Source organism: Notamacropus eugenii, chromosome 1 (assembly GCF_028372415.1).
Source record: "Notamacropus eugenii isolate mMacEug1 chromosome 1, mMacEug1.pri_v2, whole genome shotgun sequence".
Lineage (NCBI taxonomy): Eukaryota > Metazoa > Chordata > Mammalia > Diprotodontia > Macropodidae > Notamacropus > Notamacropus eugenii.
The window spans coordinates 8194564-8216086 of NC_092872.1; the positions used below are offsets into that span (position 1 = coordinate 8194564).

Here is a 21523-nt window from a genome sequence, read left to right on the forward strand (position 1 = left end):
CATCCCAATTCAGAAAATGTTTAGCATGATTGGGAAACCAGTAGACAAAGTTATGGAAAGTTATTGCATTGAAAAATTTGAAAGTTGTTTACTGTCATTTATAATTATTGCTATTAGTTATTAAACTCTCAGGCTTCATGCTTGGAGACACACTTTGTCAGTATTAAAAGCTCCGTTTGAAGCGTGTGTGAGAACACACAGAATTTGGAAAGGGATAGACAATGAGGTAAATATATATATTCATTATAAGTTTTGTTATTTGGGGAACTATACTAGGATTATTATTGTTTGTTCTTAACAGGATTCTCTGTTCAGCAATTGTCCTAAGCCATTAATCACAATATCTAAACAGGACTCTTTTATTAAGACTGGGTGGACTTGACAAACCGTGGGAACAATGCAACCAAAATGTAATACCCTGGGAATGTCCCTTTTAGGCATGATCCTGTTCCCACTGCTGGGACACCAGGCCCCAGTTATCAACCCCCCCCCTCTTGAAAATAGTTTCCTGGCCCTAATTCAGACCATTGTGGACACCTTTGAGGTATCCGACTGTTGGATTTGTGGGGGGACCTCAGCGGTTAAGCCAATGGCCATGGGTAGCAGTACCGCTGAGTCCAGTCTGGATCTTAAGTAATAAATCTGTAGTACATGATGGAACAAGATTCTGGACAAGCCAGGAGAAACACCAATGGTCTTTGTCCGAATCAGTTCCAGGTGAACATTGTTTAAACCAAACAGGACCTGAATTGCAGTAGACATGGCTGGGAGAAAGTAATTGTAAATGGACATTCACACAAAGGCCAGAAACCCTGGCTCGTATTGATTGTGCCCAGTATGCAAACAGATGGGATCAAAACGGTATTACTTGTTCAGATGGTAGGGTGATTCCCTGTACCCATTCATTCTTCCCATCCTCTTCATACGAAGAGAACAAAAGGAGAATATCACAAAAATTGTGGGTATAAGTTTTACAACCCCTCTGATCCCAGAAAACCATGTGAAGGGGGTCATGACCATGACTATTTGTGGAGTTGTATATATATGAACAGTATTAAGAATAACACAGAATATAAAGAATGGGTATGGAAGTGGGAGAATGGAACACATAGGATGATGTTTGATACTTTCTGGAGTGTAATCAATAGAACTGGGGAGAATTATCAACATTGTATATGGAAGAGGAAACAACAACTATGGAAGGGTAAGTCAGAGATCATGAAAGGGGGACCATTAGGCCCGGATGATGTGATGTACTTTCCGGCTGTGGATTATAGAGTAAGACTGTTTCTAGAGGAAAATCCTGCTTTGAGAGGGCATTATTGGATATGTGGACAGACAGCCTATACTCACCTTCTGCTAAACTGGAGAGGTGTTTGTTACATTGGATTGGTGAGACCTAAATTCTTTTTCTTGCCTGAATCAGGGAAACAGCATCTAGGGGTCCCTCTATATGATGATCTAGCAAAAAGAAAGAGGAACATCGACACCTCCCTCACTCAGACTGGAAATGCAAATGGGTGGGGCGATACTTGGCCTCCTGAGAGGATAATCAGAGAGTATGGGCCTGCAACTTGGGCTCAAGATGGGAACTGGGGTTATAGAACCCCTATATATCTACTAAACAGACTAATCAGATTCCAAGCAGTAGTTGAAATTATAACCAATCAAACAGCAAAGGCTTTGGACTTATTGGCTGATCAAGCCACGCAAACTAGGGAAGCAGTACTGCAACATAGGTTGATCTTAGATTATTTACTTGCAGAAGAAGGGGGAGTTTGTGGAAAGCTCAATTTGTCCGCATGTTGCTTAAAAATTGATGATAATGGAAGGATAGTGAAAGAGATCACCAAGAATATCAGGAAAGTTGCTCATGTTCCCATACAAACTTGGGGCTCCCCTTTCAATACATCCTGGTGGTCCTGGTTTGAGGGGAGCTGGTAGAAGAGGTTACTGTGGTTTGGCCTTATCTTGTTTAATTTCACTAATTACTAAAATAGTTAGAAATTCTTTACTAAAACTTGCTAGAGTAGAAGAAAGGACCGAAGGAGCCATTCGATTGATGATATTAAAGAAGGAAGGCTGGGCACCTGTGGAGACAAGAAACATGAATGATCCTGATTGGGATGAGGAGATTAATAGACAGTGTGAGATTATGTTATAGAACTTTGGTTGAAACATCCGTGAGAAGTCTTCAGGCTGATAAAATAAGAGGAGGGATTGAGTGAGATAGACTTAGTGAAGACTCCTCAGATTGTAATTTTTCTCCCAGGGGTGAGGTAAGGCCTAAAGGCTCAAGGTTACAATATTTTTAGAATAGAATAGTTCCATATAAGGATATAAAACTGTGTAGTGTATTAGGGTCTCAATGATTGGACAAAACTTACATAATTCCTCGATGTCTTCATTTCAAAAGGGATTGGTTAGATTTCGTGTCTAGAATGTAAGATCATATTCTCAGCTAATGAGGATAATGGTCAGTGGGGGGAGGAGGGACTTGCGTTAGGGTCTATATAAATCACTGTCCTGTTCTTTGTCTTCAGCTTTCCTACTCCTACAGGTAAGCCCCGCTTCTTGAGAATCAAATAAATCTCTTTTCTGTCATCACTTTGAGAGGCCTCTAAGTAATTGATTTATGTAGGGACCTGAGCCATCCCACACACACCTATCAGATTGGCAAACATGAAAAAACAGAAAAAAATGATAAATGTTGGAGAAGATGTGGGAGAGTTGGAACACTAATTCATTGTTGGTGGAGCTGTGAGCTAATCCAACCATTCTGGAGAGCGATTTGGAACTATGCCCAAAGAGATACAAAAAATGTGCATATCTTTTGACCCAGCAATATCTCTTCTAGGACTGTATCCCAAAGAAATAATAAAAATGGGAAAGGGTCCCACATGTACAAAAATGTTTATAGCAGTTCTCTTTGTGGTGGCCAAAAACTGGAAATCAAGGGGATGCCCATCAATTGGGGAATGGCTGAACAAGTTGTGGTATGTGAATGTAATGGAATACCATTGTGCTATAAGAAATGATGAACAGGAAGACTTCAGAGAGGCCTGGAAAGACTTATATGAACTAATGCTGAGTGAAAGGAGCAGAACCAGGATATCATTATACACAGTAACAATCACGGTGTGTGAGGAGTTTTTCTGGTAAACTTAGCCCTTCACAGCAATGCAAGGACCTAAAACATTCCCAAAGAACTCTTGAGGCAAAATGCCATCCACATCCAGAGAAAGAACTATGGAATTGTAATGCAGAATGAAACAGAATATTTTCTCTTGCATTATGTTTTGTTTTGTTTGGGTTTTTCTCATGGTTTCTCCCATTCATTTTAATTCTTATATGCAACATGACTAATGTGAAAATGTGATTATAAGAATGTATATGTAGCATCCATATAAGATTGCATGCCATCTCACAGAGGGAGGTGGGAGGAAAGGGGAGAAAATCTAAGACTTATGGAAGTGATTGTAGAAAACTGAAAACAAACAAATTAATAATACTAAAAAAGAAAACAAAGAGGAAAAAGCATCCAAGGTCCTCATTGTAAGGTCATCTTAGTTGAGTCCATGCCCCACATGACAGCAAAGTCCATCTCCTCCTCATGAGTCTAGAGAGAGCATATTATTTGTCACATGGAAGAATCTCAGTTAAGGTGAAGGGCTGTTGCCTTTTGAACATGCTCCAAATCATCTGTTAATAAAACAGCTTCTTATCATATCACAATGTGCACCTCTCAGTAATGAGTCACACATGGCCAGAAGAAGCCCCACCTCCCACCCCTGAGCTTCCATGTGCTTGCCTAGAACCAGGATTGGTAACTGAATATACTCCATGTTGTTATGAGGGTACAGACAGTGGGGGAGAGAGGAAGGCTCCTGATACACGAAGGATGATGGCCATTTATGAACAATATTATTCCATGGAGCCAAGAGAAATGAATGGTAAAAATCAATTTAAAGAAAGCTTGGCAAGATAACCAATGAAGAAAAGTCTTCCCAAGGGCATTCAGGGATAAAAATAGAAAAACTACAAACAGAAACAAAATGCAAAAGATTTGCAAAACACATTTCAACAATCTGCTTTCTCCACCAAGGAAAATGGACCCTGTAGTGATGATAAAAAAAGGTAGAAATGGAACTAAAGAGAACAAAAATGGGAAAATGGCAAAGCTGGACCAAGGAGGAGATCCATGGTGGAGGTTATACAGCTATGAGGGCCCTGAAGGACCAATATCTGAAGGAGAGAAATATGCGAAAGGTGCGGAAAGAATCTCTGATATAATCAACACCAAAAATGATGACAGTCTTCCCACAACCTCTCCAATATAGACTGTTCCTGCCTTTTGTTATCTTTTGCCAGTCTGAAAGATGGGAGATAAAACCCTTGGAGTTGTTCTGATTTCCATTTCTCATATTCTTAGTGATTTAGAGAATATTTTCATACTGTCATTCATAGTTTGCAATCTTCTTTTGAAAACTATGTATATCATTTGACCAATTATTGAAGGAAAACTTTTGTTCCTAGATATTTGTGTCAAATCCCTAGGATCAAATGAGATAATATTTGCATAGTGCCTGGCACACAGCAGATGCTTAATAAATACTTGTTCCCTTTCCTCACTCCCTGTACATTTTGGATAGAAAGCTTTTATCAGTAAGCCAGGTGTAAAGATTTTTCCTTCTTAATAATTTCTCTTCTTATTCTATCTGTAGTTCTTCTGTTAGGGAAAAAGCTTTTGGAGTTTATGTAACTGAACTTCTTTATTTCTGTTTAGATTTATTTGTTATTATATTCATATTTAACATATTATATATACTTATAATGTAACTGAATTTGTCACTGTGATTACTTCTGTCTGCTACTGATCAAGAATCCTCTCCTTAATGATAGTTGTGCAAAATGCTTCCCTTAATTTTCCTTTATTTTTTTCACAGTGTGACCTTTTCCGTTCAGGTATTAATTTGGTTCTTTTTGTGTTTTATGGTGTAAGATGATGGTTAAGATAATTCGTGCCAAACTGCTTGTCAGTTTCCATAGCAGTTTTGTCAAATGCAGAGACCTTCCCCAGATAATTTACGTACTTGGGCTCATTAAACATTGGTCTTTTGCTTCTCATTTTTCTGATCCTTGCTTATCTCTTATATTATCTACCTCTGATCAAGGTAGTATGGCATAGCAGAGTGCTGGACTTTGAGCCAGGAATACCTGAGTTCACATATCACCTTTAACACTTTTCTATCTGTGTGACCCTAGGCAAGTCAAATCTCTGAGTCTTAGTTTCTTCTTCTATATAACAAAGGAGTTAGACTAGATCAACTTTCAGGTGCCTTCCAGCTCCAATCTATGATTACTTCCTACATTTTTCTCTTTTAATGGTATCAAATAGTCTTTATGTTGACAAATTTAGAGTTTTAAGTCTCAAAGTGCAATTCCTCCTTTATTTCTTTCAAAAATTATTATTTCCTTTGAAGTTCTAGATCTTTTATTCCTCAATGAATTTTATTTTATCTGGTTCTGTAAGTGTCCTCTTCACAATTTGATTAGTTCTTCATTGCATTCTGGGTCAGATCTGATTTTGATTTTTGATCATGGTGCTCCACTATCACTGAATTCCTGACATGTTAGCCGAAAAGGATAAGGTGACCTTTAACTGGCCACCTTAGCAGAGGCATAGTGTCCAGAATAAGGCAGGTGATGGATGGTCTTACTGTCTTCTGCCCTGGTTAGACCATACCTGAAGTGTTATGCTTAGTTCAGGATGTCATGCTGTAGGAAGGACCTTCTCTGACAAGCTGGGGGATATAGAAAAGAGGAAGCAGGACAGAGAGGATGCTGGGATCAGTGGCAGTGTTGACACAACTGGTGCTGTATGGCCTGGAGGAGAAAAGAGTTAGAGAAAACATGATCCCCATCTTCAAGTATTTGATGGTTTGTCTTATGGAAGAGGGATTAGACTTGTTTTGTTTGGCCCATGAGAACAAAACTAGAAGGAATGGGTAGAAGCAGGAGGGAGGAAGATTTTATGGATATAAGGAAGAATTTTCTGACAACGAAAGCCATATGGTATAGTGGGAAAAGTACATTTGACTCTCAATGAAAATCCTGCTGTTTTAAAGTTATATGGCAATAACTGTAGACAATATAAAATACTTGGGAGTCTTCCTGCTAAGACAAACCCAGGAACTATATGAACACAATTACAAAACATTTTTCACACCAATAAAGTCAGATCTGAACAACTGGAAAAACATGGGTAGGCCAAGCCAATGTTATAAAATGACAATTCTTCCCAAATTAATTTACTTATTTAGTGCCACACCAATCAAACTATCAAAAATTAATTTCATAGGGGCAGAGCCAAGATGGTGGAGTAGAAGGATGCACCTCTAGAAGCTCTTCTCCCATAGCCCATAAAATACCTGTAAAAAATGACTCTAAACAAATTCTGGAGCAGCAGAAGCCACAAAACGACTGAATGAGTGAAAGAGATTTCCAGCTCAAGGCAGCCTGCAAAGCTGACAGGAAAAGTCTATTGCACTGGGCGCAGCACAGCACAGCACAGCGTGGGCAGCACCGCAAGGACAGGACTGGAACAGTCTTCAAAGTGCCACCAGCAGCAGCTGCAGGTCCCAGATTCCTCAACTCACAAATGCCAAAGACAGTTTCAAAGGTCAGTGGGAAACCTCTTTCACTTGGATGAGAAGGGAATGCAGCAGTCTAACCCTGGACCTAGTTCATTTATTTTTTTAATCATGTCTGACTATTCATAACCATATTTGGGGTTTTCTTGGCAAAGATTCTAGAGTGTTTTGGCACTTCCTTATCCAGCTCATTTGACAGATGAGAAGTATCTCACTCAAAGGGAGAATGTGATAAGATCTTAGCCTAAAAGGGCCAGGGTTTCACATTGCATCCTGGGCTATTTTCAGTCATCATGATGAATATCAGGCCACTGGACTCAGATGACTCTGGTGAAGAAAATGAGGTTGGTGACCTTGAACAGCCCTCCCTCACTCAAATCAAAGTCAGCTACAAGTCATGTCATCATCTTGATATCATGGTCCTCTTCAAGAACAAAGGACAAGCAGCACAACAACTTGACAGATGAGGAAACATGCAAACCATGTTAAAAGACTTGCCCAGGGTCACACAGCTGCTAAGTGTCTGAGGGCAGATTTGAGCTTAGGTCTTCCCATTCCAGACCACTTTCCAGTTTTCCTAGTAGTTTTTGTCAAATATTGAGTTCTTATCCCTAAAGCTGGGACCTTTGTGTTTGTCAATACCATGGTCATTTATGCATACACAATGTGTATTGTGTACCTAATCTACTCTACTGATCCACTACTTTATTTCTTAGCCAGTACCAGAATGTTTTAATGATTAGTGCTTTATAATACAATTTGAGATCTGGTATGGCTAGATCTTCCTTCATGTTTTTTTCATCAATTCTCTTCATATTCTTGATCTTTTCTTCTTCCAGATGTATTTTGTTATTATTTTTCTAGTTCTATAAAATTAATTTTTGATAGATTGATTGGTGTGGCGCTAAATAAGTAAACACTAGGCTTTATCTGTTGTGAGACCTGGCTGTCCATATTATTTTTTACTTTATTTTTTGTGTTTTTTTTGTCTGTGTTTTCTTTCACAACATAACTAATATGGAAATACGTCTTGCATAACTACATACATAACATGTATGACCCATATCAAATTGCTTGCCATCTCAGGGAGGGACAAGGGGGAAGGTCAGAGGGAGAAAAGTTGGAACTCAAAATTTAAAAAAAGAATGCTACAAATTGTTTTTACATGGAATTGGAAAAAATAAAACATTAAAACATTTAAAAGCAAGTGATATGAAATAGAAAAAAGAGTAGATAGATCTCTGGTCTTTTTCTCTGGATACTGATCAACTCTCCTGGTTAGGTAAGAAAAACTGGGATCAAAATAACTAATGATGCTCTTGGCAGAAAAAGGCGGGGGCAGGGAGAATGAAAGGATAATGCTAAGAGCTGACAGATATATAGAATTTTAAAAACATTTTGCATACTAAAATTGTTTGAGCCTCACAACAACAAAGTGAGGCATATATTACAGGACATTATTATCCTCAATTTAGAGAGGGTGAAACTGAGACCCAGAGGGGATCAGTCAGTCATTAAACATTTATTAAGCTGCTATAATGTGCCAGGGATCAATGATTTGCCTATAATCACATAATTAATAATCATCAGAGGCATCTTCCTGATCCCCAAACCAATACTCCATTACTTAAATACCATCTCCTGACACTAAATAAATGGGCTGTGTTGATAAATTTCCCTAAACGTTTCCCTTAGCAAAAGTGTAGTAGAATGGGCCAATCCTATCAATGAATGTCTCTAAGCAGAGGAGGGCTGACCTTTGTCAGAGATTCAGTCTGACCCAGATAGGATCCATTCTGTCTGTGAGAGTCTTTGAGATCCTAGGCATGGAGCACAGGTGAGGTGAGCTTTGATAAGGGGCTGGAGAGGGGCAGATCTAGATTCTGGGGTGCTGTCCAGGGAGTACAGACCAGAGGGAGTTCTTGAACAGCCAGTGAGGGGAGTCTGTGAGACTGTAAGTGAAGGAATTTGAAGATGAATGGGTAGCTCTCTGCTTGTCTCTGTTTCTGTCTGTCTGACTTTGAGCTAAGAATCCCTTCTTGCAAGTGAGAAAGTTGGCCAGGTATATGACTAGACCAGATGTCATCCAGAGCATTGGAAATCTAGTATTTCAGGCCATTTATGGCCACTCAGAGATCAATCCTGTCACCTATAAGCTAAAACCCACGGGGTCCACTCCCCACCCTATCCAGTGTGTCATAAGATTTAGAACTGTTTCTGTCTCTGTCTGTCTGTGTCTCTCTAGGTACTAGTCATCTCTCCAGGGTCAGGCAGAAAAGGACAGGATTGGTCTTAGAATGATTGATGACAATGCCAACAGACAAGGTTGGGGGAATGGATGCAGCTCTGCTAAGTAAGCAAGGCCAGGCTGCGCTAATGAATTTCCCTGAATACTTCTCTTAGGCACAGCAATAAGTGACAGGTGTTTGGCAGCTTGGAAAGGTAATAAAGATCCTGGCCAAAAAAACACCTACACACACAAAGGAAACAAAATGAAATGTTTCAGAAGCTGAGAGCAGTCCCATCAGTGAATCTGAATTATTGGCACACTTGGGGACTGGGGTACTCACCAGTGAACTCACAGGATAAAACAGTGGGAAGTTCAGGACCTCTTCAGACTTGGTAGCAGGACCACAATGGGCCTTGTTGCCAGCTTGGGAGTGGAAGGACAAAAGGGAGAGCAGAAGAAAGGGAGGGAGAACAGCAGGGCGCTAAGTTACATTCTTGTAACTAGGAGACTAGGCCAGGTATGTGACTAGACCACAGGCCCTTCAGAACATTGGAAATCTGGTACTTAACCATTTATAGTGACACAAAAGATCAAATCTGTAACCAGTGGGATGGGATTCTAAAACCTAGGAGGTCCATTGCTCACCCCATTCAGGATGTCATAAAATTTAGAGCTGAAAGGACTTTTAAGATGATCTAGTTAAGCTCTTCATTTTTTGAGATAAGTAAACTGAGTCTCAGGAGATGCTAATAAATTTGCCCAGCCAGGATTTGAACTCAGATCTTCTTGCTCATGTGTTGAACCTGGAGGTTAGGCAGAATTTTTTTCTTTTTTTCCTCCAAATTTATTAATTATTTGTTTTCAGCTTTCAATGATCACTTCCATAAGTTCCAAATTTTCTCCCCCTCCCTACCCACAATGGCATGCAATCTTATATGGGTTCTACACATGCATTCCTATGAAACACATTTTCACATTAGTTATGTTGCACAGAAGAATTAAAATGAATGGGAGAAACAATGAGAAAAACAAAACATAACAAAGGAGAAAATAATCTGCTTCATTCTGCGATCCAACTACATAGTTCTTTCTCTGCATGTGGATAGCATTTTGCACCATGAATCCTTTGTAGATGTTATATGCCCTTGCATCACTGTGAAGGGTTAAGTCTATCAGAAACAGTCCTCGTACACTGTGACTGTTACTGTGCATAATGTTCTCCTGGTTCTGCTCACTTCACTCAGCGTCAGTTCATATAAGTCTTTCCAAGTTTTTCTGAAGTCCACCTATTCATCCTTTCTTATAGCACAATAATATTCCATTAAGGGCAGAGCCAAGATGGTGGAGTAGAAGGATTTACCTGTAGAAGCTCTCCCCCACAGCCCATAAAATACCTGTAAAAAGTGACTCTAAACAAATTCTAGAGCAGCAGAAGCCACAAAACGACAGAGTGAGAGAGATTTCCAGCCAAAGGCAGCCTGAAAGACCGAAAGGAAAGGTCTATAATGCCAGGCTCAGAGTAGAGTGCAGCCTGGCCTTGGCCTCATGGTACAGCAGGGATAGGACCTGAGCAGGTTTCAGGGCACCACTGGCAGCAGCTGCAGTTCCCAGATCCCTCAATCCACAAATGCCAAAGAGAGCTTCAAAGGTCAGTGAGAAAGCTCTTTCACCTGCTTGAGAAGGGAGCAAGGTCCTCCCCTAGCCCTGGCCCCAGGTAGTAGCAGGAGCAGCATCCATTTTTGGAGCCCTTGGCCTAAAGACCTTGGGGGACTTGAGCTGCTGGTCTGGGTCTCAGCCCTGAGTGGCAGTCCTGGGGTAAGGAGGAGCACTGGTGTGGTGGAGCTGGAGGCAGTTATGGAGAGGGAATTCTACTGACAGATCCTGGGCAGAAAAGCTTGTGGTTGCTCCCAGGCCAGAGCACAGGCCAGGAGAGGATTAAACTCCTCTCCCTTGATTGTGCTACCTTAGAGAAACTGAGAACTTACACATCCCAAGAGTATACCCTTCTCTTGACAAAGGACTCAAAAGTCAAGTAACTGGCTGGGAAAATGCCCCAAAAAGGGAAAAAAATAAGATTATAGAAGGTTGCTTTCTTGGTGAACAGGTATTTTCTTCCATTCTTTCAAATGAGTATGCATACTATCAGAGGAAGACCTAAAAGTCAAGACTTCTGCATCCAAAACCTTTAAAATAAATATGCAATGGTCTCAGGCCATGGAAGAGTTCAAAAAGAATTTTTAAAATCAAGTAAGAGAGGTAGAAGAAAAATTGGGAAGAGAAATGAGAGCAATGCCAGGAAATCATGAAAAGAAAGTCAACAGCTTGCTAAAAGAGACCCAAAAAAATGCTGAAGAAAATGACACGTTTAAAACTGGGCTACCTTAAATGGCAAAATAGGCCTCAAAAGCCCATGAGGAGAAGAATACTTTAAAAAGCAGAATTAGACATGGAAAAGGAGGTTCAAAAGCTCACTGAAGAAAATACTTCTTTAAAAATTATAATGGAGCAGATGGAAGCTAATGACTTTACTAGAAACCAAGGAATTGCACAACAAAACCAAAAGAATAAAAAATAGAGGATAATGTGAAATATTTCACTGGAAAAACAACTGACCTGGAAAATAGAGCCAGGAGAGACAATTTAAAAATTATGGGAGTACCTGAAACCCATGATCAAAAGAAGAGCCTAGACATCATCTTTCATGAAATTATCAAGGAAAACTGCCCTGATATTCTGGAACCAGAGGGTAAAATGAATATTAAAAGAACCCACAGATCTCCTCCTGAAAGAGATCCAAACAAAAAAACTCCTAGGAATATTTTAGTCAAATTCCAGAGTTCCCAGGTCAGGGAGAAAATATCACAAGCAGCCAGAAAGAAACAATTCAAGTACTGTAGAAATACAATCAGGATAACACAAGATCTATCAGCTCCTACATTAAGGGATTGAAGGACTTGGAATATGATATTCTAGAAGTCAAAGGAAGTAGAATTAAAACTAAGAATCACCTACCCAGCAGAACTGAGTATAATACTTCAGGGGAAAAATGGTCATTCAATGAAAAAGAGGACTTTCAAGCATTCTTGATGAAAAGACCAGAGCTGAATAGAAAATTTGACTTTCAAACACAAGAATGAAGAGAAGCATGAAAAGGTAAACAAGAAAGAGAAATCATAAGGGACTTACCAAAGCTGAACTATTTACATTCCTACATGGAAAGATAATATTTGTAACTCTTGAAACTTTTCTCAGTATTTGGGTAGCTGGAGGGATTACACACACACACACACACACACACACACACACACACACACACATACACACACATATACATTTATAGAGCCTCCCGGAGCCATGGGGTGTCCTCCATTGCCTTAGTTTTCTTTTGTCATGACTTTAAAGGCCTCCTGTGGGATCTGAACGTGCCTTCAGTCGTTCCGAGGCACCACGTTAGGAAGTAGCTGGGCCAGCTTGGAGGCACAGTATGAGTTGAATAGGAAGGAATGATATCTAAAAAATAAAATTAAGGAGTGAGAGAGGAATATATTTAGAGGAGAAAGGGAAAAATGGAAAGGGGCAAATTATCTCTCATAAAAGAGGCAAGAAAAAGCCTTTTCAATGGAGGGGAAAAGAGGGGAGGTGAGAAGGAAAAAATGAAGCTTATTCTCATCACATTTGGCTTAAGGAGGGAATAACATGTACACTCAATTTGATATGAAAATCTATCTTACACTACAAGAAAGTAGGGGAGAAGGGGATAAGTCAGGTGGGGGATGATAGCAGGGAGGGCAAATGGGAGGAGGGAGTAATTAGAAGTAAACACTTTAGAGGAGGGACAAGGTCTAAAGAGAGAATAGAATAAATGGGGAGCAGGATAGGATGGAGGGAAATATAGTTAGTCTTACACAACATGACTATTATGGAAGTCTTTAGCAAAACTACACATATACAGCCTATATTGAATTGCTTCCCTTCTCAGTGGGGATGGGTGAGGAGGGAGGAAGGGGCAGAAGCTGGAACTCAAAGTTTTAGGAACAAATGTGGAGAACGGTTTTTTCATGCAACTGGGAAATAAGAAATATAGATAATGGGATATAGATATCTATCTTGACCTACAAGAAAAGAGAGAAGATGGGGATAAGGGAAGGGAGGGGTGTGATAGAAGGGAGGGCAGATTGGGGAAAGGGACAATCAGAATGCACAGTGTTTTGGGGTGGGGGAGGGGAGAGATGGGGATAAAATTTGGAACTCAAAATCTTATGGAAATGAATGTTGAAAACTAAAAATTAATAAATTTATTAAAAATAAAATAAAATTTAAAAAATTAGTATTCCATTAAATTTGTATACCACAACTTGTTCCGCCATTCACCAATTGATGAGCATCTCCTCAATTTCCAATTATGGGCCACCACAAAGAGAGCTGCTATAAATATTTTTGTATTTTCTGATCTCTTTGGGATATAACCCTAGAAGAGATATTGCTGGGTCAAAGGGTATGCACATTTTTATAGCCTTTTGGGTATAGTTCCAAATTGCTCTCAAAGTTGGATCAGCTCATAGCTCCACCAACAATGAATTAGAGTTCCAACTCTCCCACATCTTCTCCAATATTTATCATTTTCCTATTACAGGCAGAATTTCTACAGTGAGATTTACCAGCCCTCATCAAGGAGGAGGAATGTAGGAAGAATCTGGATTGTAAAAAGAAGAGGAACTAGTTCAGTGAGTCAGCAGTGTGAATGACAGTGAAAAAAAGTTAGTGTTTTGGGGCTATGTTTATGGAAGTAGAGTTTGAGTATTCCTAACTGGGGAGATCACAATCCTCTCCTCCCCTGCCCTGATCAGGTTACTATTATGTTCACTTCTGGGAACCATATTTTAGGGAGGACATTGACAAACGGGGAAAACCAGGTTAGGAGACCAGACCATAAGATGATTGTTTTTAGAGATAAAACAACATTTTATTTTGAAATATTAAGGCTGGAGAAGTCTTATGGTGACGTGAGACCTATCTTCAAGTATTTGAAGGACTTTTCTATATAAAAAGGGTTAAACTTGTTCTCCTTAGGTATAGGGGGTAGGACTAGGAACACTGGGGAGAAGTTACAGAAGTAGCTTTTGGCTCCATATGGGGAAAACTTGCTAACAATCAGCAGAGTCCAGAAGGGAAAAGGGAGTGCCTTGGGAGGTAGTGGGGTCATTCTCATTAGAAGGCTTCAAGCAGAGGCTGGATGACCCTTTGTCAAGGACATGATAGAAGGCACTCAGCTTGGGTACAGGTTGAACTAAATACTCTGGGGGACTCCTTCCAACAAGTTTTAATAATTCTGTGACAAGGGTTCTTCACTTTTTTGTGTGTGTCATAGACCCCTTTGGCAGTTTGGTGTGCCCTTCTTAGAATAATGTTTTTACATGAATAAAATAAAATATATAGGATTATGAAGGAAATCAATTGTATTGTCATATAGTTACTTTCAAACAAACAATCTGCCCCAAGGGGAAGAGCCTACCCTCCTGGGATGATCTCCTGCGGGTCTATTATTCTAAGTGGGACGACCCCATTGATGGAAGAACTATGGATTGAAAGACTAAGGAATATTTGCTCCAACACTAATTAACTACTTCTACTGGAGGCAGTCTGAGAGAACTGTTTACTCTAATGGGGAGAGATGAAGGGGCCTAGAAAGTGAGAGCCTAGTTGGGATCATTCAGTGCATTGGGGAGGTGTGGCTAACATTATACTTTCCAACTCAAGAGGGCATCCAGAACACGTTCCTGGGAACCAAACTGCCCTGAACAGGATACTGTCTTGGCATCTGGATCACCAGCTTGCTTATTGGGAGCTGATTTAGGCCAAGGCACCTTGGGATGCTTTCTGCTCCCTTGGACTGTTTACTCTGGATATCCCATTCAGCCCTGACTTCTCTGGCATCCTTCAAGACTCTGCAAATCCTGCTTTTGACAAGAGCTCTTTTCCAGTCCTCCCCACATCCCCTTCCATTTACCCTCTGCATATCTTATGTGTAAAGAGCTGTTTGCAAGCGTTCCTTGTGTTGGAGGACTGTGTTTCTTTGTAATCTCAGGGTTCAGCACACTGCCTGGCAGACAGGTGATTTTGCCCAAACCTCCGTTGGCTGCATCCTGCTTGGACCTGTGACAGTGCCTAATGGACAAAAGACCTTCTCTAGAGCAGCAGGACATTGTTTAACCTCTGATCATTTTGGTCCTTGGCTCAGTGTAATAACAGCAATTGTAGCTGACGTTTATATGTAGGTTTTAAGATTCCCAAATCGCTTTATATATAAGAGCTCACTGGACCTAGTAAGTCTTCATTTCAGGCCTTCTGATACTGTCAATGGACTCTTGCCTCAAACCTGCTCAGCTCTCAGCTGCCCCTTTTCCTTTCCTCTCCCCTGCCTCACCCAACCTGGTAATGTAAAGGCCACGTGGGACAAGATAATTCTCCCCCACGTTGCAAGGCACTGCTGGTGTTCTTGAATACCCACTGAAGCACTGAGATGCACAATGTTAGATTTTATCAGAGGAGAGGACCCTAACAAAGGAAAAGAGCCAGCAGGCCAGAGCGCAGGCCCTGCCATATTTATTGCTCAATAAATGTTTGTCAGTTTAATTTGATTTGGTTTGAATTGTGGCTTGCCAGTGGGGGAGCTATTAGGAGGGGAGGGGAAGCTTCCCTCTAGCAGTATCATGGGATCAACTCATTTCAGGCCTGTTTTGGCTTTTGGCCTAGTTGAGGATTTTGGTTGAGGGTCTCAGAGATTTCTAGCATTTCCCCATGGTCCCTCCCTTCCCATATGCTCCCTCTATCATCTTCTGCCATCCAGAACAATCCCCTCCTCCCCATCCCCCTTCCATCTGGCTCTTCAGAATTATCTGATGTGATTACTCTGGGCTAACATAGATCATTAAGTGGTTTATCATGTTGGGGGTACTCCAAGGGGGAAGAGAGTGGGTTATGAGGGCAAAGAAATTGGAAAGAATCCAGGCCAGACTTATTTGCCCATTGATGGTCCATCCTCCAGGTCTTTCATAGGTCAGAGCTGTTGTCATGTATGACAGAGTCCCTAAAGAAAGACAGCCTCAATTACTGATGCAAGAACTCTACAGAATCAACCCTTTCTCACAAACAAACCTTCAGTGGGTCAGATCAGAGCCTTGGGAAGCAGCAGGAAGCTGGGAAAAAGACATAGTTCTGGCTATGAGGCCAGGCCTGCCTGCCTTCTTTCCTTCCTTCCTTCCTTCCTACCTTCCTTCCTTCCTTCCTTCCTTCCTTCCTTCCTTCCTTCCTTCCTTCCTTCCTTCCTTCCTTCCTTCCTTCCTTCCTTCCCATATTGACCCAGAAGTGGTACTTACAGACTGTTAAAATGGCAGAGCTAGAGGGATCTTAGAACATAGAATCTTAAAGCTGGACGTGCCCTTAAGACACAGGATAGGGAATGTCAAACCTGGAAGGGGCCTTGGCACATAGAATAATTGAAAGGAACCATAGAACACAATATGGCCCAACTGAAGGAATCTTAGAATAGAGAATGTCAGATGTGGGTGGGGCCCTTGAATGTAGATCGTAAGCAGTGAAGTAAACCTTAGAACACATAATGCCATAGAATGTCAAAGCTGGAAGGGGACTCAGAACAGGAGACAATAGAATGTAAGAATAGTGAGGGCCCTTAGAATGTAGAAAACAGAATGCCAGGGCCCCATGAGATGCCTCATTTGCCACCAGATACTCTGCTTGGTTTTAACTATAACATTGAATCATGGCTAGCCCCAGGTACCCTCTGGCTTCCCTCCCCTCCTTTTAAGCTTTTTTTTTGTACTGTCTTCCTCCATTAGCTCCTTAAAGGCCGGGCTATCTTTCTTTTTCTTATTTGTATTCTTACTTGTATTAGCACAGTCCTTGGCACTTAGTAGGGGCTTAAAAATGTTTATGATGCTGTAATGAATAACAAGAAAGGCAAAAGACAGAGATGTTGTCAGGCTAGTGTGGAGACCCCTTTCAGACCGTACTCTGGTTTTATGGCTCCCTCAAGGGTATATGGATTACCAGGAAACTCAAGGGTCTTTATACCTGGGCCTTCTGCCCATTTCCTCATGGGCAGATCAGGTGACATAATAAATAATGTACTGGGCTTGGAGGGAAGAAAACGTGAATTCCAGTCCTGCCTTAGATGATTACTAGGTGTGTGATCCTGGGCAAATCATGGGCAAGTTTATTAGCCTCAGTTTCCTTATCTGGAAAAAGAAGCTAATTAAGGTACCTATCTCAACCATGACATCAGAAAGGTGATGTCATGATGTGCAAGTGAATTGGATATAAGGGAGGGAGGGCTGGGCAAAGTTATCCCTTTCTCCTCCAGAGCCATCTGGGTCCAGTGGCAAGATATACATCAGAATGACTGGAGATGGCCCTGGATGCAGTGACTTTGGCCTTTGTAAACTAAGGTCTTTGAAAGATCTCAGTCTGACTGAAGCAAGGCCCATTCCGTGATTAAGGCTAGGTGAAAAATGAGGCCGAGAATGGCCTCTTTACCTAGTCAAAAAAAGAAAACAAATCAATCTGGGAGAGGAAGACCCTCAGGATTTCTAGACAAAACAGAAACAATTGCTATTTACATTCATTCTGAGCCAATGTGGGCCCAAACGATGACCAAGCAGAGCTTGGCCTGGGACCCATTGTTGGCCAATCAAATGCAGCTGATTGAATAAAAGGGGAAGGGACTACAGTGGTATCAGAGGATGTCTCTAGAAGGAAACAGCAGAAATAGTACAAGAAGTGAGAAGCAAAGGACGTGCCTAGAAGAGTGATTCAATGTGATTTGACTGAGACAGGCAGAGATGCTGGGAGGAGCGCCCCTGCTGCCACTGATGTCAATGCCACAGTTGGGGGCAGGGAGAGGTTGTGTGAGGGGAGAGGGTGAAGGACCAGACAGAAGCCACATGGAGGCGATGCAGGAAAGATCACAGCTGTTCCTGTGTTTGCCCAAACTAATCATTTCATTATTCCCTTCCACCCTTTCTCTTCTCTTTCTTCCCCAGGAAAGGCAAGTATTTCAAAGCTTATCTTCGTTGCTGTAGAGTTTACATTTTCCGCTGTTGTGATTCACCTAGTTTCTATGTGTTTTTATTAAGATAAAACTGTGGCTAACCAAAAAAAAAAAAACTGAAGAGTACCTACCTTACCGAGTTACGGTGAGGGTCTAACATGTAATGGGCTTTGCAAACCTTGAAGAGAAGAGGTTGGCTGTTATTTTTTGAGTCTGGTTGTAGGATAGAAGTTATCTGAGCTCCTCCAGCTGGACTCTCCCATGCCAACTCTGGGTCACATATGGTGCTATCCTTGGGGATGACGGCTGGCTCCTCCAGATGAAGTACTCCCTGAGGGCAGGGCTTGAGTCTGCCTCTCCAACACTTTAGCCACTTCCAGGGTTGAGCACCTGAGGTTTAAAAAGAGAAGTCAGTGGGAGAGTTAAATGAAGGATAATTCTGAGGAACAGAGAAGGAAAGCAAGGGGGAAGTCTCTGTGTGGTGAGAGGAGGTCCAAGTGATACCTTTATTAAACCCTCAAATCATGACACCGCTCTTTCCCATTCGTTCTCTCCCTGGATCATCATAGTAAGTCTGGGAGGAGGCAGTGAAGGTATTCTTCTGATTTTAGAATGGAGAACATTGACCCTGAGAGTTTAATTGCATGCCCAAGCTGGATGATGGGTCCTTAGGCCACCGAATGGGAGACTGGGGAGGGACTTTAGTACATAGGATATATGTCCCATGGCCACATGAAAATATCAGTGGAAGAACTGGGCCATCTAGAATCTGGGGTGCCGTCTGTTCTACTGAGTTACTTCTTGTTCAGGCCCGGGTAATGCAAAGGTCACTGTCCCCAGAGTCTGGAGATTTGGGTTTAAGCCTTGGCTCTGCTACTTATTCAACTATATGACCTTGAACAAATTATATAGTATGTTCATAACTGAAGAGACCTTATGTGTCATTTAGTCCAGCCCCCTCATTTCCAGGAAACAGCTTTAGAGAGGGAGTATGACTTATTCAGGGGTCACACAGACAGTAGTAAGTGAGCTTGGGTCTCCCGTCTTCAAATTTAGTAGAATTTCTACTACTTTTATGTTCTCTACACCTCAGTTTCCTCATTTGTACAAGGCTGAAGGGGCAGCTAGGGGGTACAGTGGATAGAGCACCAGTGCAGGAGTCAGGAGCACCTGAGTTCAAATCTCACCTCAGACACTTGACACTCACTAGCTGTGTGACCTTGAGCAAGTCACTTAACCCCAACTGCTTCATCCTGGGTCATCTCCAGTCATCCTGATGAATATCTGGTCACTGGATTCAGATGGCTCTGGAGGAGAAGTGAGGCTGGTGACCTGCACAGCCCTCCCTCACTCAAAACAAAGTCAAGTGTAAGTCGTGTCATTATTTGTCTGATGGCATGGTCTTCTTTGGCAATGAAGGATGAACACACACACACACACACACACACACACACACACACACACACACACACACACACACACACACACACACACACACACACACACACACACACACACACACACACACACACACACACACACACACACACACACACACACACACACACACACACACACACACACACACACACACACACACACACACACACACACACACACACCCTGATAATTGTTGTATTACCTCCGTAGAATTACAGCTCTAAAGCCAGAAGAGACCTTAGAGGCTCACGCTTTCATTTTACAGATGGGGAAACTGAAGCTCAGGGAAGTGAAGTTACTTGCTCAAGGTCACTTAGGTCAAAAGTCTCAGAGGTAGGATTTCAGCTCAGTCCTTTGATGCCAGAGCCAGTCATCTTTCTATTGTACTACGCTGCAGTTGGGGTAGAGTGAAGAGGGAGGTGGTTTTAGTTTTTATGCCTTTTTTAAAAACACAATAGGATGAGAATCATCATTGTTTTGACCCTGAGTGGTTGGTGGCAGTGGGTGAAATAGCTCTCCTCCCCTCCCCCCTCTTCTCCTTTAGTGGGGAGGCCCCAGCTTTCCTTACAAGCCCGCAGCAGGTGATTCATCTCCATTTGCATCCAGCCCACATGCAGAGAGAGGAGGGGAGGGAACCCAGCCCTCCTTTCCTGTCTTCCTTGGCTCTTGTCATGAGCCTGCGCCCTTTCAAATGAGCATAATCTCTCCTTCGGGAGTGAACCTGGCACCAGAAACCTCCCTGGCCCTCTGGCTCCCCCCAGGGATGTTTATGTTTGGACCAGCTCAGCTTTAGCCTACTAGACTCGGGGAGGGGGAGGGAGGGAGGGGAAGAGCCACATTTGAAAGTGAGTGAGCTCAGCAGAGATGGTGGTCAGGGATCCTGCTCAGTCTGATGAGGTTGGTTTGTTGGTTGGTGTAGTGGAAAGGGGGCTGAGTTTAGAATCAGAGAACCTTGGCTCAGATCCTACCCCTACCCTGTGTTATGTGACTTTCAGAAAAGTCACTGAACTCTCTGTAGCTCAGGTTCCTCATCTGTAAATTGAAGAGGATTGGATTGGACTAGATGGTGTCTAAGGTCCTTTACTCCTCTAGCTCTATTAAGGACAGGACAGACCTGTCTACACAGCCAGATTCATCTTCCTAAAGTACAGCTCTGATGAAGCCACTCTTACTCTGTAGTTTTTTCCCTATGGTCTATGGTATTAGGCATTCTTTTTTCCTTAGGCAGTTGGGGTTTGGTGACTTGCCCAAGGTCACACAGCTAGTAAATGTCTGAGGCCAAGTTTCAAACTCAGATCCTCCTGACTCCACGCTTGATGCTCTGTCCACTGTACCACCTAGCTGCCCCAAACATTGGGCATTCTTAGGGGCTTTAAGATTTGCAAAGATTTGCATTCTACTTCGAGCTCCTTAAGAGCAGGAATTATTTTTAGCCTTTCTTTGTAGCCCTATCACTTAGCATGGTGCGTGGTACATAGTAGGTACTTAATGAACACTTATTGACTGACTTGTTGACTGACAGACATTATCTCATTTTTTCTTCCCTTCCATACATACGTTTCACAATCCCCCAGAGGTTTGTTGTAGTAGAATGAGTACCTGACTTAGATGCAGGACACCTACCTTTAAATCCTTGTTTCTTTGATGTTTACCAGCTGGGTGAACTTTGGCAGGTCACCTCTTTGCGCCTCAGTTTCCTTATCTGTGAAATGCACAAAAAAAAATCTAATCATTTGCTAACCTCTCAAAAGTGCTGTGAGAAAACTGCCCTGTGCCTCTTATAGGGTTATAGAAATGAGAGCCACTTAATATTTATTCGTCTATGATGCTTCCGCTCCAGCAAACTTTGCCTGCCCAATTCCCCCAGAACGCATCATGTACATTCTTGTCTCAGCACCTTTGCTCACATCTTTCCCCCAACCCACAATGCCCTCCTCTCATTTTTTGCTCACTTCTATCCATCCTTAGAGACCACTTTGTCACTAACTTGCTGTGCGGCCTTGGGTAAGTCCACTGACCTTATCTGGACCGCAGTATTTTCCTCTATAAAAAGATGCTGGTGCAGAGTATTTGCCACTTTGTATCATCAGCACTTTGTAGCAGCTACACAGAGAATTCAGGAAGGGTGAGATT

The 21523-nt window shown here is 41.9% G+C and overlaps 1 long non-coding RNA gene across 1 annotated transcript in view; it reads left to right on the top strand.

The window, feature by feature from the left end:
• The window catches only part of LOC140522355 (uncharacterized), a 61308-nt gene that overhangs the window by 32679 nt on the left and 7106 nt on the right, over window positions 1-21523 (top strand). Inside the window, exon 2 of the long non-coding RNA XR_011973308.1 lies at window positions 13517-13607. This is a non-coding gene — a long non-coding RNA (uncharacterized lncRNA). The remainder of the gene's footprint in view (window positions 1-13516; window positions 13608-21523) is intronic.